The following is a 15352-nucleotide window of genomic DNA, read 5'->3' as shown; positions in this document are numbered from 1 at the left end:
CTTAGTGCAATGGACTGGCCGTCCTAGAACATCTTCTACACCCTAGCATGGTATCTAGGATGATCGTATTCTCTAAACGCAATAGACAGGTTACCTTTATAGTCTTACTAATATCTAAAGTTCTATAAGCTCTACCAACAGGAATCTTCTAAATGCAATATCATGGATACCTGCATACAACCACTGTGTGTTACATTGGCTAACTTAAGGAACTAGAAGTGCAGTGGAGGGTTACCAACATATCTGAGCATAATGGGCGGGCTAACATAAGGCGCAACACAAGATGTCCACTCCCAGGTCCATCCAATGGCACATACTGCCCACCCTCCGATCTGCCCAACAAATACAGTTCTTGTAAGTGCAATACAAGTGCCAGCCTTCAAAGTTCAAGTGCAATGGGTGTGCTAAATTAACATAATTTCACCTAAATGCCGTGCATGTCCTGACCTTCACAATTCTTCAAGAGCCGTTCAAGTGTTCGCTTTCACAGTCCTTGATGTATAATGCATGTGTCAATCTACTCGATTCCTTCCAAGTGCAATACAGGTGCCAGCCCACACAATTACGCCTAGGTGCAACCCAATTTCCAGCCTTCACAGACTAGTTAATCAGGTACAATACATGTGCTAGACATGCCCAAATTTTTCTCAGTGCAATGCATGTGCTAACCCACACAATTGCCTCCAAGTGTAAAACAAGAGTGTAGGGGGTGAGTAAACACTGGTCAGGATCCAATACTGCTGACCTTTCCAGAGGCATAAAGACACTCCAGTGGTGCAGGGGGCCCTCTGCATACAATGCCCATCCCGATTAATCTGAGGCCTTCTATGTCCCTGGGTGGTGGGAAAATCTTCAGCTCCCTCACCAGGATTTGCAGGGAAATCCTATCCCTATTTTGCAGTATGCAACTGGACATCAGTGGTACACCAAAAGTGCATTCATCAATGGCAAGAAGACCGAGATAACACAACCTTGACCAATGGCCGAATGTTTTACCATAGAGGAGTAAGTGGAATGCAGGAGAAAACCAGTACGTGTAAGAAAAAGATAACTTTCTGACTAAAATGGAAACAAGAGAATCTGGAGAAGAGAAAAAACATGAGGTGGCAAGTCTTCATGCATATACCGAGAATATACCAAATACACAGACTAAAGCAAACTCCCATTGACGAGTCACAAGCCTTGGAATGCCAGGCAATTAATTGTGATGTGAGACTTTGTGGGATGTTTTTACCCATGCATCCGAGCCCTACCACAAAAACTGTGCAGTACTGGCATGGAAAACATCATGATGGCCAGAACTTCCCAGAAAATGCCCAGGGAAATGCCCAGGGAAATGCATGAAGAATAGGCTGCCACCCATTTTTGCCGATGTTATGGGCACAGAAGGGCACTGCCTAAAACCACCATTAGACTATCCACACAGTAGCCTGAAACCATTGGGAATGGCAATGCTGATTGCCAAAAGCAACCTAGAACTGTGGGGAATTCATTTCTTAAATCCCAAAAATGGTTGAATTACCAGTACTCACCACTATCAGAAAGCCAGCGTTTTAAAACAACACCAGACATTTGTTTAAAACTGAATAAATGAACCCAAAGCAGGCCAAAGAAAGACTTACTGAGAGGTGGATACAATGTAAAGTTATATTCTGAAGTGACTTGAAGGTTTATAACAAGACTGGCTGAGCTCTTCAGGTCTGCAGCGGCTTAAACTGAAACTGGATTTAAAATTACCAAAAATCGAAATGTGTAAATAAACTGAGGGACAGACTTGTGACTGCCACATAGTTTGTCACTGTTAAAATGTCATAGTTTTGAACTTAGAATCAGCATTCTAGCTGCATATGTAAAAATTGTTAGTTTTATTTGAATGCAGAAAACTGGGTAACTAAAAGTGACATTAGCTGGGGCCTGGCTTAAGGAACTGGATTCTGCCTGAAACCTTCCCCCCAATTGGAGTGAAACTGGATCCACAGCAGTTCTCAGGCCTGGCTGCATTCTGAGGGGAGGTTACCCCTCTCTGATTGAATTACCAAGGGACTGCTAGAGACTAAACAAAGGACCCAGGCAGAGGGTTTATTGGGGGGAGGCCATAAATGGCTTCCTTTTGAACAATGGGCCTTCCAGGGCCCAGGCAGATGGTTTATTAGGGGGACCATAAAATAGCTTCCTCTTGGCAGAAGCTGGGAGGGGCAGGGTCTCTGAGCTTGGCAGAAACTGGATAAACTGGTTTCTACACCATGTGACCTGAAAAGAGACACCCCTGTTGGCCAGAATATGATTCTAAGAAAGATGTATAACTCACAGTGCGGACTTGTCAAAATTATTCAAATGATACCATAATTCTTGTGAATTTTCTGTGCACGTTTTAAGACGCGTTGGGAATTTGTGTGATGTTCTGGGGCAAAACTCCGCTATTTATGGATACTACAGGCTCTGTGTTTAAGCTAGAGACATGGGAATTTACTGGAGTAGGTATGGACAGGCCGTGTATATGTGTATAATTTTTAATGAAGAACCAAGGTTGCATAACCCACTAAAATCGAAAATAAGTTGCCATTTTTGAATGCAAGCCCTCAGGAAGAGCAGAGTTTGAACAGAGTATACCTCATGTGATAGGCAATATGTACATGCAATGACAAACCACTATGTATTTGAGAAATGTGTATTTTGATCAAATATAGATTTGTGTGCAATTTGACAGGGGAGTGTCCTTTCTGCAAGCTATTAAATGACATCATTCTGACACAATCCTGTTCTCCAGTGAGAACGCAAAGAATTCTCTAACCTATCAGAACTCTGAAGGGGTTGGGCCTAGAAAGCTAGCCTCTCCACCCACTTTCAAAACACATAAAAAGAGACTGCTGGGACAGGTAGGGACATTCAATTCCATTTGCTGAGGAGCATGCTGACCGACCACTTCACATCCAGAGATCCTACACTTAGACTTCCAAGCTAAACAGAGACTACAGAACTTTGAACCAAGGCGGCCCACTGCAAGCAAAAGTATTTGTCAGCAGGCCCAAAAATCATTTGCAGACTATTCACAGCCAGACCCAGGTGTTGATTCTGGCCTGAAACCCTGTGCCAGAAAGATCCAGAAGCAGTGCTGTACCCAGAGAAAGCAGAGCAGTATCCAGAACCAGAGGCCAGAGATCCAGAGTTACCCAGACCGCTGTTAGCGGAACCAGAGAGCTGACCCAGATCACTGTGAAGTGCCGAGACCAGAACCGGAGTCCAGTCCAAAACCTGACCAGATCCGTGGGGAGGCCTATTTCAAAATATATTGTGAGTACCTAGCAGAACTGTGCAGAACCAATCTCTTAGTTAAAATAATATAATTCAATCTATTTCAATATAACCAGAACTGCCTCCTGTCACCTGTCATTTGCAAAGCTGTCACCTGTCATTTTCTAGCTGCAAGCTGTAACCTGTCGCTTTGAACTTTTAAAATTTTAAATCCGAAAAACTACCTTTATTTAATCGTCTGTATCTCTGGGACCGTTTGTGCTAGGAATACTTTTGCCGTAATCACGATTCTCGCACTCGCGAATTTTGCCGCGATTTGGCCAGATTTCTTTACTTGTAAAAAGATAGCTGCTTTTGCCTGAACTGCTAAATTTCGTTTGCCTCTTAAGAACCATCCCCGAATCATTGCTAGAGTGAGCCTGCACTCATATTAACTAGATACCACTCACCCTGAACCTCCTGAAGGGAATTAAAAGTATTTTCAGCATATTCTCGCTGCATTGTCACCATATTCAAAGCATTTTGCCTGTGTTTCAACTTCTATCCGTAGTCTAAGCTTGCTGGGGTTAACTGAATTACATTTGATTGCATGTCTGAGCACTGTGTGCTACTCTTCATTTCCTTACATTGTATAAGGGGGGGGAGTGGATTGCCAGAGAAAAGTGATTACATTGTTTTGTTGAAATCAGAGTATTTTCTGTACTGCCTTTCATTCAACATTGCATCCATCTGAACTTATATAAAGCATTCTCTACCACCATATTCTTCTGTTCCTATTCACACGTGTGCTAGTGCCAGACTATCCATTATTGATTACTGCTCAGATTAAGTGTGATATTCAATTATTAATTCATTATAAAAGTGTGATATATATATATATATATATATATATAGTTTAAATTCTCAAATAAACCTTTTAAACTTGCAAAACAGAACTACTTCTTGGCTCAGTGGGGTCAGGGGGATTCCAAGAGAGGGGTGTTATATAGGGGTAGTCATCCAGAACTCATGAACTGGACATAAAGATATATCAATAAGGGTTTCCATTCAGTATCCCAGACTAGGCATTGACTTAGCTGTAGTGCTCGATTGAACCCTCTTACAACTTACGTTAGGTACCCTGTGTAATTACCATACAAAAATGTTGACTAATGCTGATAAATAATTCTGAATCTTATTATACATCAGTTTTTCCATGGGGTAATGGAGTGTTAAGTTTCTTTAATTTCTTAGGGGGGGATGTTGAAGCAGCAATGTGATTTTCTGCTGAGATATTGCATGCAGGACAAGGATATTTCATGTCTTTAGGATGAGCAGCAGATGAGAAGGTTCTGCAAATTATATTCTCTACAAGGATATGGGTTATTGTAACTCACTTAAGGGTTCACTGCAGCCTTCACACCTCATCCTGCCATGGCCCTCAAAGCACCCCCTTCGGAGCGGCTCCAGGACTGTGCAGAATGGGATTAGAGCCATCCTGCTGGGACCGCCCGGCGCCGGGATGGGGACCCACGTAATGGAGCAGCGCATAGGAAAGTGACCTACAACCCGGTGTGGGGCGTGTCATGGTGACCTCTACCGGCGACTGCTGGCATTGTGGAGCAGACTGGGGTGATGTGCTAGCCCGTCTCTGGGGGTGAAGTGCTGACCCTCGTCTCTGGGGGAGCAGGGAGGAAGGGTTAATCCCAACACTGGGGCAGCAGCATTGTTGACCCCGGCAGTGGGGAAACATTGGACCCTGTGTGGGGGTTGGGGGGTGTACACTGTCTCAGTGTTGTGACCAATGTCTCTGGTGGGGAGCCATGTGATCAGTGCACCGTGTGGGCGTGGAGGGGTTGTATGGCCACTCTGGGAAGGGGGGCCCGGGGGGAGAGCCAGGACCTTCAGTTTAGTGCAGGTCTGTGACTTGTGAAAGGACGGTGAATGTAGCAATATTTCAGGCAACCTTTCTGCTGACCATCATGTGGTGATATTGACTTATTTGAATGTTGAATCCTGTTGGACTCTCAGCTTCGCATCACATCTGGGATTTTGAGAGGTAGTTGCATTTTGGGAAGGGAGCACAACTATTGGGCAAGGCGGCTTCTGCACGCTAACCTTGTATATGCTTCGTCTGTGATGCCTGTGGGGCGGGCAATTACTCGGAAGTAGTGGTTCTCTTGAATGTGAAGCATACTGCCACCATGTGTTACTCTCTCTGATCTGTTACTCTCCCTGAGCTTTAAAGAAGTAAGAATCTGCCAAGTATTATAATAAACAGGGCTCCTGGTTATGGCCCTGCTCTACCCAGGTGGATGAATGTTAAGTAAAACAAATGAACAAGGTCACAAAACCCAAAACACCCACTCCTATTATGGATTACCACATTTGGCAAAGGTTCCTTTTGCAAAATGTAATACATAAATTGAAATAATGTTCAATTTACAAACTCACAGGAAACTCAACAAATTACATACAATATCCATAAATAATTCAATTTGTGCTCATCCAAAGTTAATACCTTGGATTGTGATTTAAAAACAAAAACATTCCCTAAGATCCTATCAGGATCAACATGAGAAACAAATGTACATAAACAATATGATGTGCTTCAATGCACTTAAACTGAACAGTATATGCGTTAGACACTGGCACTTAAAGTCATATTGTCAACACGACTGTGGGCTCTGTTGGGAAAATCAGACACAAGCAAATCAGGAGTGTGTGGGCTTCTAAGCAGACAGTAAACTAATCAATGGCAACTAATACTTAATTGGAGAGGTTCTCCATGTGGAGACTGAGCCAAAAGATCTTACCGGGTTTGGTTGCAATCACGGTGTGGGATTGAAAGTATCTGGACGTCTAGATTTGTCCAGGCGGAGGGATTCAATGATACACTGTGGGTCCAATCTGTAGATAAGGACCGGAAGTGTTAATACCATAAGTAGCGGGTAATAAAGTTCAGTGGTGAAATAAATGGTCTACGGAAGAAAAAAAGTCTTACCCCACTCTTCCTTGGCAGACCGGATATATCGGTATGTCACAACATCTGAATGCTGGCGAGTCCAAAAAAGGGGAGACGATGGCGCTTCATCAATACAGGGTCGCGCCTGTAGGGACACAAAAACGCATGATGTGATGTCCACTCATGGTGAGTCCTACATGCGTGTGTGGACTTTGAGAACAGTGTCAGTGTGGCATCACCGATCCCTTTCCCCCAAACACGCTACGTGATACTCAAACAGCGTGAGCTGTGTGAGAAGAGTTATTTCTATTGTGCGTTTGTTCAGGGGAAAGTATCCTTACCTCTTATGGGTACAATCGTGGCGTGTGTCCGGATCCCTGTGCGGCAAAACCTCCGTCCGATTTGCTGGAGACTGAATCCTGTTGTCAAGACAACCATGATATTTACGCTGGTGGCCATTTTTTAAGTGCCGACGTGGCAGAGAAAGTAGAACTCGTGCTGCGAGTGCCTGGTGCATCTAGTGCAATTTAAAATGCAAGCCAAACAAATTACGTGCACCGGGGGGTTTAGAGGGGGGTGCAACAGTGAATTGTGGAACTCTAATCTTCCAGTGTTATGCAACCACTACGCAATAGCTCAGTAAATAAATGGCTAATACGTGGGGAATATGTCGGAAACCTGCTGAGTGTATAGCTGGAGGCTGCAGTTCGAGAATGAGCCGATATACGCGTCCCGCTATCCTCCACAGAGCGTAACGTAGTCATGGAGACCGGACGAGCATGAATATTCTCATGTCGTGGTCACATGTAACTAATGGTCATGTTAGCTAAACGTTCAACGCGAATGTCTCAGTGTAGTCCACGTGTAATAACACTAACCATAGTGCCAAAATTTTTCGTCAGAGCCCGTTCAACCAAGCCCTGAATGATGGCCAGAAACTACTTCAGTGCCCATTGTACTGCCCGCAACTCCACAACATTGGTGTGCAACAAAGCCTCCCTGCTGGACCATAGGCCTCGTATCTGAAACTGGTCGAGGTGGGCTCCCCCAACACACCTGGGAAGCATCTGTCACAATTGTGTACTAAAAATCCGGCTCCACCATGGGCATACCCCTCAAAATGTTGTCGGAGCGAGTCCACCACAGCAGGGCGTATGACAGCACACAGGATAGGAGAACCTAGTCAGACCAGGAACAGAGGACCTGTGACCATCTTGTAGCAAGAAACTCCTGCAATGGCTGCATGAACAGCCGCCAATTCGGGATGAGTGGGATGCAGGACACCATGGTGCCGAGAAGAGACATGTATACTCGGACCGTGATCGATGTTCCCGGCAGAAAGGAACCCGCCATGGACAACAGCTTCTCTATCCTTCCAGATTGAGCTGCATATGAAAACGGGCCCCCAGAAAAACCAAGTCCCTGGAGGGCATCAGACAAGACTTGCCGAAGTTAATTGCAACGCCCAGACGCTGCAGTAGGAGCATAGTCGCATGGAGAGACTCAGAAGCCCGCTGGCGAGTCGCCCGCCTAACCAACCAGTCCAGGTATGGATAAACATGGCGTCTCTCCCTGCGGAGTTAAGCGGCCACCAGAACCAGGCACTTGGTAAACATTCTGGGAGCCGACTTGAGGCCAAAGGTGAGAACCCCAAACTGGTAATATTCGTCGCCGGCCACAAACCGTAGAAACCTGCGATGTTTCCGGTGCATTGGGATGTGGAAATAAGCATCTTCTAGAGCCAACGACGCCAGCAACTCCCCAGGCTGCACTGTCCGAATAACGTCTTAACATTAGCATCCTGAACTTGGCGTTTCACATTTTTGTTTAGCGGCCTTGGGTCTAGAATGCGGTGCCATTTTCCCTTCTTTTTTTTTTTTTTTTTTTAAGTAAAACCGGGAATAGGTTCCTTGCCCTCTTTCCGACTTCGGGACCTTTTCTATAGCCCCTTTCTCCAGCATCAGGCACACCTCCTCCTGCAAGACCTGTAGATGCGGCTGTGGTACCTTCACCGGTGGACTAGAGACAAAACGAACACCTACCCTGCAGCGTCACCAGGGACCTTGCCGTATCCAAATCCTCCTTCATATTCTTCAGAGCCACATCAATTTAGCTGCCCCCCCCCCGCCCTCAAGGCTTGTCCAACACTTTGTGCTGTACTTCAGGTCGAAAATCGGTACAGCGCAACCATGCCTGCCGCCAGAGGACGACCCCATTATTTAGCTGTTTAGATCTGGATTCTGCCAGGTCCACCGCAATGTTAATGCTATGACTGGAGGCCGCCTCCTCACAAACCACAAGCATCGCCTCCTTCTGTTTCTGCTCAGGTCGATGGTCCAGCAGCTGCACCAATCTGTGCCACATTTCCCTGTCGTAGTGCACCATGATGGCCAATGAGTTGGCCACATTCACCGTCGTCGCCCCCACCGTCACACCTTCTTGCTAAAATCATCCAGCTTACAGCCCTCATTATAGGGGGGAGTCAGACATATGCTGACTACCAGCTTTCCTACTGGCAGCCACTGACCCTACCGACTCCAGAGTGGGCTGCGACGTGAGGCACTTTGGCGTAGACTAAGGCACCTTAAACTTTTTCCCCAAGCGGCCCTTGACCGCAGGCTCCATTAACAGATCGTGCAAAGACCTTCCTGCCACACGTGGTCCAAGATGGGGATAGAGGAGACCACCTTCCACATTTTCCCGATATGATTGAACAAAAAGAAGCCTTTTCTCTCCTCCTCTGGAGTAAGGCCAAACTCCTGGCAAGCCTTGGACATCATGGCATGAAAAGCGCCCACATCGTTCAGGGGCGAGGGCTGTGCTGGACTCCTCGGGGGGGGTGGGGGGGGGAATCAGCTTCTGGGTCCGTATCCCAGGTATCCGCCCGCCAGGGCGAGGACAAAACTGTTGAGATGGTGTCTTGTGGAATGCTAATCGGGTTCAGACTCCACCAGCTCCCCTTCTTCCCGATTCCTACAAAGAGGGGTGTATCCCCTAGGTGATGGAACAGACGGCCGAACCTGGGGAAAGACTTCTGTGTTTGACCCTGGCGAGGGGCACCCACCACATCTTTGTCGGGGAACTGCCGGTAACTCCTGCTCCAAGGGCTCCACCAGGGTTTGGTGTACCGAGAGCCAGGCATCCAACTGTCTGAGGAGCGACTGCAGCGTAGTCAGCACCTGCATTGAGAGCAGGGAGTGCGGGTTGACCAACGGATACTGAGGCAAACAGCCCCCAGGCTGCCAGATGTGGATGGAACCGCCGGTGTAGGCCCAATGCCGAAGGGTCGAGGAAGTGATACGGTGACGACTCCTGACTTGAGGCAAAATCGTAGGTCGAGGGATCTTGCTGTAGCATCTCCATCGGGAGCAAAGGTGCAAAGCCGGTCCCAGACTGCCACAGCACCTCCCCGGAAGCCAATGGACCGCCGACGATCCACAGCAGAACCGTAGAACTCACTCCTGCCGAAACAGCGGTCGATGAGGCAGTAAACATTGTGGTCGCCAGCAAGGCCATACCCGAGGTAGTCGGCAGCAAGGTGGCCGAAGGGTGCATCGCATCGAAGTGGTTGTCGACGGGCATACCGTTGCCGACAAGCTAGTTGCCATGGAATACAGGGCCAAGCCGGTGGCCTGGGTTTCGCCAGCAAAGGTGCCTGCTTGGGAGCGGCGCTGGAATGGCGTCTGGAAGACTCCTTGCCAGACGGCAAATGCTGCTAGTCCTTCGAAGACATCTTCATCAACGAGTACGATGAATGTGATCGCTACTTCTCCTTGTCCGAAGACTAGGGCCTGCACGATTGATCCGCAGGCTTCTCCGGCCGGCCACTCGAATCCTTTGACTTCTCATTCCGTAGCGCATGCGTGCCTGCGGACCCCGTGCCCGTCTGCACTGGCCTTGCCACTAAAGACTCATTGCTCTTTTCGAAATCTGAAGCCGGGCCTGGCCCCGGGCACAGTTTCTTTGGCACCGGCTCTGTCGACTGCGCCCTCTGGCGCGAAGGAGACCTCTTCGCCAAAGTAGAAGACTTGCCCCTGCAGGTCGAACCAACCTCTGATCCCGGATAGGCCCCTTCGTTCAACCAGCAAATGAGCTGCTGGTTACGGTCTAAGCATCTTCTGGGAGAACCTCTGGCAAATCTTGCACTTCTCCACAGAGTGATTGGGTTACAAGCAGTACAGAAGGTCTGCATGACTGTCCCTTTCATGAACGTTCTTGAGGCCGCAGGTCTCGCAAGACCGGAACCAAGACTTCTTCAGGCCCACAGATGACATGATGGACCTGTAACACACCAGAGCAGCGAAGCCGTAGAAAATACGAAGAGCACACATTTGCAAGAGAACACAAGGTGATCCCAACAGTTTGGAGACGGTTGAAATATGAAGGGAAGCTGCATGGGCGGGGCTATTTATACTGACGTCCTATTGGTGCAGCCCAAAGCACCCATAAAGACGTTGCTAGGGGTTTCCCAGCCTGACGGGAAATATTCACAGCATGTGAATCCATGAAAGATCCAATGCTGGAGAAATACAAGTATCTGGCTATTCAATACAAAAAGAAATGATTCAGCATAAATGTGGAATGAGCACTTCTCAATGGACCAACTCCCACACACAGGAACCCATTAAGGTAACAGAATACTGGCTCCTGACAGCCTGTTTTCAAACCAACTAATGGTACTCAGAAACGTACCAATGACTAGTGTATGTCAACACCTTCAGGCACCGCTAAAATTCTCTTTAATACCAAGCAATGCAACAAATGTTATCAGCCCACTACAACCACAAAGATGCCCAACACCTCTTACCACAACGGCACCGACATTGACATCATGCACATGAATCCTAAAGTACAAACCACTGACGTCAATTAACCCTCAATGTATCCACCTTCCTCACCATACAGACACTTGCACTAGCCACCAGCACATAGCTTTTAAAAGAAGCACTCCTCAGAATAAGAACCACAACTTCACACCTCTATAACCTGACACCCAGCTCCCAGCCAACACATTTCCACACTGCAGGCATGAGGTTCCTTCTCTGGAGGCAAAGCAGTGCATGCACCCAACACAATTCACCTAGAAAGCAGTCAGGCACACAAAGCTCAGGCTACTTTCCGATCCCAACTCCCAACTCGAAAAAAGAACCCCAATATTGGCCCCCTGTCCTGCCAACAAAGCAAACCAATCCACACTTCCAGATCCACAAGCGTGCATGGAGACCACGCAAACGGCACTGGAGGGCTTCACAAATCCAAATAACAGAACACTATGTGCACGTTCAAAGTAATCTTTAAAACTGACCTTTTAGCCATGCATTTTCTTCACTTATTCCATTCCCATCACTCTCGACCACTGGCCCTACCCTTTGCCTTCCTTAGTTGGAATCCCCTCGCACCTCCCACCCCCCGTTTCCATTGCTGCTAAAATGATGTCCATGTATTTCGCACAATGCTATTTCAGATTGTACTTTGTCTACTAAGGTCCAAAATTATCCCTTGTTTCAAACACGGGGTAAAAATGTCCACTAGTATTCACAACCGCAATTCTACCCAAGCACTGAGCACCGCATTTCTTGCTCTCTAAGTCAGCAGTCACTCAAAATTGTCCAGTGACAAGTAAAAACTGTGCTGCCTTAGGTCGGGCAACAACTCGCCTGAGCTAAAGCCCATCTGTCATTTCATTCCATCAAACAATTTTAATGACATGTTAACGAAAAAAAAAGTAATATGAATGATTTATAAAGCGCACACTGGAAAATTGCCTCTAGAACACACACACACAATTGCACTTTATCAATGACCGTATCGAAAGCATGGGCGCCAAATTCGGTTTAATCCAGAACCCCTTCATTGGCATATACATTTTGGAATCCTCCGACCACTGAAATGTAGACATTTCCACATCTGAGACGCCCTCGCACACGGGTGCAGGCCTTTTTCGGTGGAGTACCTGGTGATGCAGACTACTAAACAAACAGATTACAAAAACTGTCGATTTTAATTATTAGGGGTCAACCTAACAGCACCAAAACGCACATACAGATGTTTTCTAGGGGAAAGGGGAGAATTCTGGACACAGGCAAAAATATATGAAAACCATGGTGCTTAGTGTTCTGTATTACAAGGAAATCCTATTGAATAACAGCCCCGTTTATTTTAGCGGTGCAAAAAAAGAAAATATGGCACATAAAGCCATTAAATCACAATAAAAAAACAATCCATCATTCTTCCTGAATACCTACACACACATACTTATACTTTAAGTAAATGTAGTGTTCCGGAATAGAGGATTTGGGTATGGCCCATTACTGTTGAATTAAAGCGAGGACTTTGTGGCGACATTCTTCTGTAATTAGTTTTTTTGAGCGATGACTACAGAAGGCCTAATTAGCCCTCAAAAGCGCACTACACACCTCAATAGTGGGCGCAGACAAAGGGGATTTGTGCTCAGAAGAATGGGGCGCCGATTTCGCCTCATTTCAGTAGGTTTGACCCCCGGTCACCCCTGTCAGTCTGGCGCTATTCTAGAATGAATGGAAAAAAAACTCCATGCGTGTCTTCAAGGATGTGCCGCAATTAACCATTTCCATCATTAATAACTCCAGCGGGTCAGGCAGACGGAGCCAGGACAAACTTTTTCAGACCAATTAGGGCCTCCGGAGGGCTTTAACATGGAGGCAAATTAGTGGCAGAACAAGGTGTCTGTCACTTTCGATTTTCGCGAGTAGGGGGCACGCACCCTTCAACCAGCGGCCTACTTTTCACACATCTGTGACTTCTGCTTAATTAGGAGACAAAGGGTCTCTGCCCCCATGAGCAAAGGCAACCGAATCGCTCTGAAGCATAAAAAAGAAACCTATCCCACACCGAATAGCTGCGTGAACGAGGGGCGCGCTGTGCTTGCTCAGACGGCAGGCTCTTCTGCTGCAATTTAGTCACTGGGGAGGCAAGCTCTAAACCCCAAACCATACAGTGGCAGAGCCCGGCTATTTCACTGGACACATCAAGAACTACTAAAACGGGGTTACAGCATGAATCTGCAGTGTCTGGTCGCCGAAACGCAGGGTGTGTGACCCAGAGAGGCCGTCTTTATAGTTTGTGTGGTCCTGTGAATGAACATTGTTGCAGCCATCACTGAACACCATATACTAGATCTAAAGGCAGAGCCAGCCCGAGGCATGGGCGTGCGGTGGCCCAGGGACGCACTGTCAGAAGCTGTCAGGGGGGTGGGCGGCAAGGGCGCAGACACCAGTGCCTGCCCAAACTATACCAAGAGTATTGTTTTAAGGGGGCTGTGCAGCTGCCATGTACTAAGCTTGCGTGAGGCCACAGTGTATCCTCCCAACGTCCTGTGGCTCTCTAGAGACAAACGCCCACTCCCAGAGGCCCGTCAGACGCTGCAGGCCCCTTCAATGACTACTTATCACTTTCTTCAAGCAGAGTATTTAAAGTAGGAGCGATTTACCAAAGTGGCGCCCATTTAAGAAACCATCGTTTTGGAGGAGATGTTTGTAACGTTTCTTAGTTAGGAAATGAAAATAGGCATTTTCCTTCTGGAAGCACACACAAAGCACCAGTTGTCTGCCTAAATCTACGCTCTCCTCCAGGCCAATTACAATATATCACACAAAACAGTTTTACATTAGCAACATTATCTTCAGATGTTCATATTGAACGCACCAAAAAGGGTTAATTTTTGGTAGAATGTGAATTTTTCATCACATCATACATGAACCCCCCCCCCCGCATTTGTCGAACACTTCTAAACACAAACTGGTAACTTTTCCACACGTTATATGTTCTACGTCTTGAAAAGTCCATTCTTTTGCTAAATTGCAATCTAGTATCTGTAGTCTCCCAGTCAAGATGGAGGAATAATGCCACAATTGTACAATTATTTGCTTAACATTCAATCAGGATTTATAGATTTGAGTGGGTAACTTACTATGGTATGTGTTCTTTTCAAGTCGTCTTTATAAAGCAGAGTATTGTTGAAAGCCAGACATGGGATTGAGGAGGAGAAATGAGACATGGGATTGAGGAGGAGAAATGATTGACAGGGTGAGTCCTCAATATTTGCCCAGGATGTGGCAAGAGAGGTTGCAATCCTGGAGACGCGGTGCAATTATTTTTTCCCCCGATTGTGGCCATGTGCTACTATTCAGGGCTGAAGTAAAGGATACATGTGGGCAGACAGTAATATTTTTCAGAAGGTGGATGCAACCCCCCTGGGTGTTTTTGAGGTCGGCAAGCTTGTTCAAGCATTTTGCTACCAGGATTTCACACGTAGTCATGTTTCCAGTGCAGAAGCATATAATTTCAAAGCACATGCTTGAATTGGGATTTTGTTTTCCAGGCAATATTTCGCTGGTTTGAAAGGTGAGCACCTTTTTATACTTTGACAGTGTATTCACTGGAAAATGTTCTCTCTGGTTATTTTTCTGTTAATTACTTTTTTTTCTTAAAGGCCTGTGCTCTTGTCTAGTGCTTTCTTCAAAGGTCACGAACTAAATTTGTATCTTTCACTTTAAGATATGTTCACTTACTCTGTGTATATTCTTGGGTGCCAGCTTTTAATTTTTGCTGTGAGTGCAAAAGTTCCCACAATGAGTGAAGCGAGGGAGCCGTACTCATCCGCATGTCAAAATACCACATTTGTCAGCAAATTTGCCACAGGAATCGGAAAGACATGATTTACAGGAAGGTCTAAATGTATAACATCACAGCAACAGTCTCCTAACCCGCTCAGTTGTCTTTACAACTTTCTGCTATAGGATCCCCTGCTATTCTACACAGGCAAACCGTTTTGCCTACTCACACTCCTTCCAATCAAGGCTAAGGGGTACATTAATGAGGCTCCCTTCTCATTTTGTAGTGAGCAGCACTTGATTTACAGTCAAAATAATCCTAATCTGTAGTATCTGAAATAAAAGCATATTGCTAATTTGGATATTTTTTTTAGGTTTACCTTTGTAAAGCGCCCATGGTCATCTAGGCGCTAGTATTCCCCAAATATACATAAAATAAAAACGATCATGAAAATTCTGAAAAAACAGCAGTTTCAGACAGCAAAACAATCATACCATATTTCTGCAGTGCCTTCCACAGACACTTTTCAAACCAAAGTTTCAAAAACGCCCTTTTGCAAACAGT

At 46.3% G+C, this 15352-nt stretch overlaps 1 protein-coding gene across 2 annotated transcripts in view; it reads right to left on the bottom strand.

Moving 5' to 3' along the window:
* The window catches only part of BMPR1A (bone morphogenetic protein receptor type 1A), a 595030-nt gene that overhangs the window by 216439 nt on the left and 363239 nt on the right, over positions 1 to 15352 (bottom strand). The gene's annotated exons all lie outside the window — the stretch shown is intronic.

This window comes from Ambystoma mexicanum, chromosome 8 (assembly GCF_040938575.1).
Source record: "Ambystoma mexicanum isolate Mex_15411 chromosome 8, UKY_AmexF1_1, whole genome shotgun sequence".
Classification (NCBI taxonomy): Eukaryota; Metazoa; Chordata; class Amphibia; order Caudata; family Ambystomatidae; genus Ambystoma; species Ambystoma mexicanum.
This window is presented reverse-complemented; position numbering and strand designations above follow the sequence as displayed.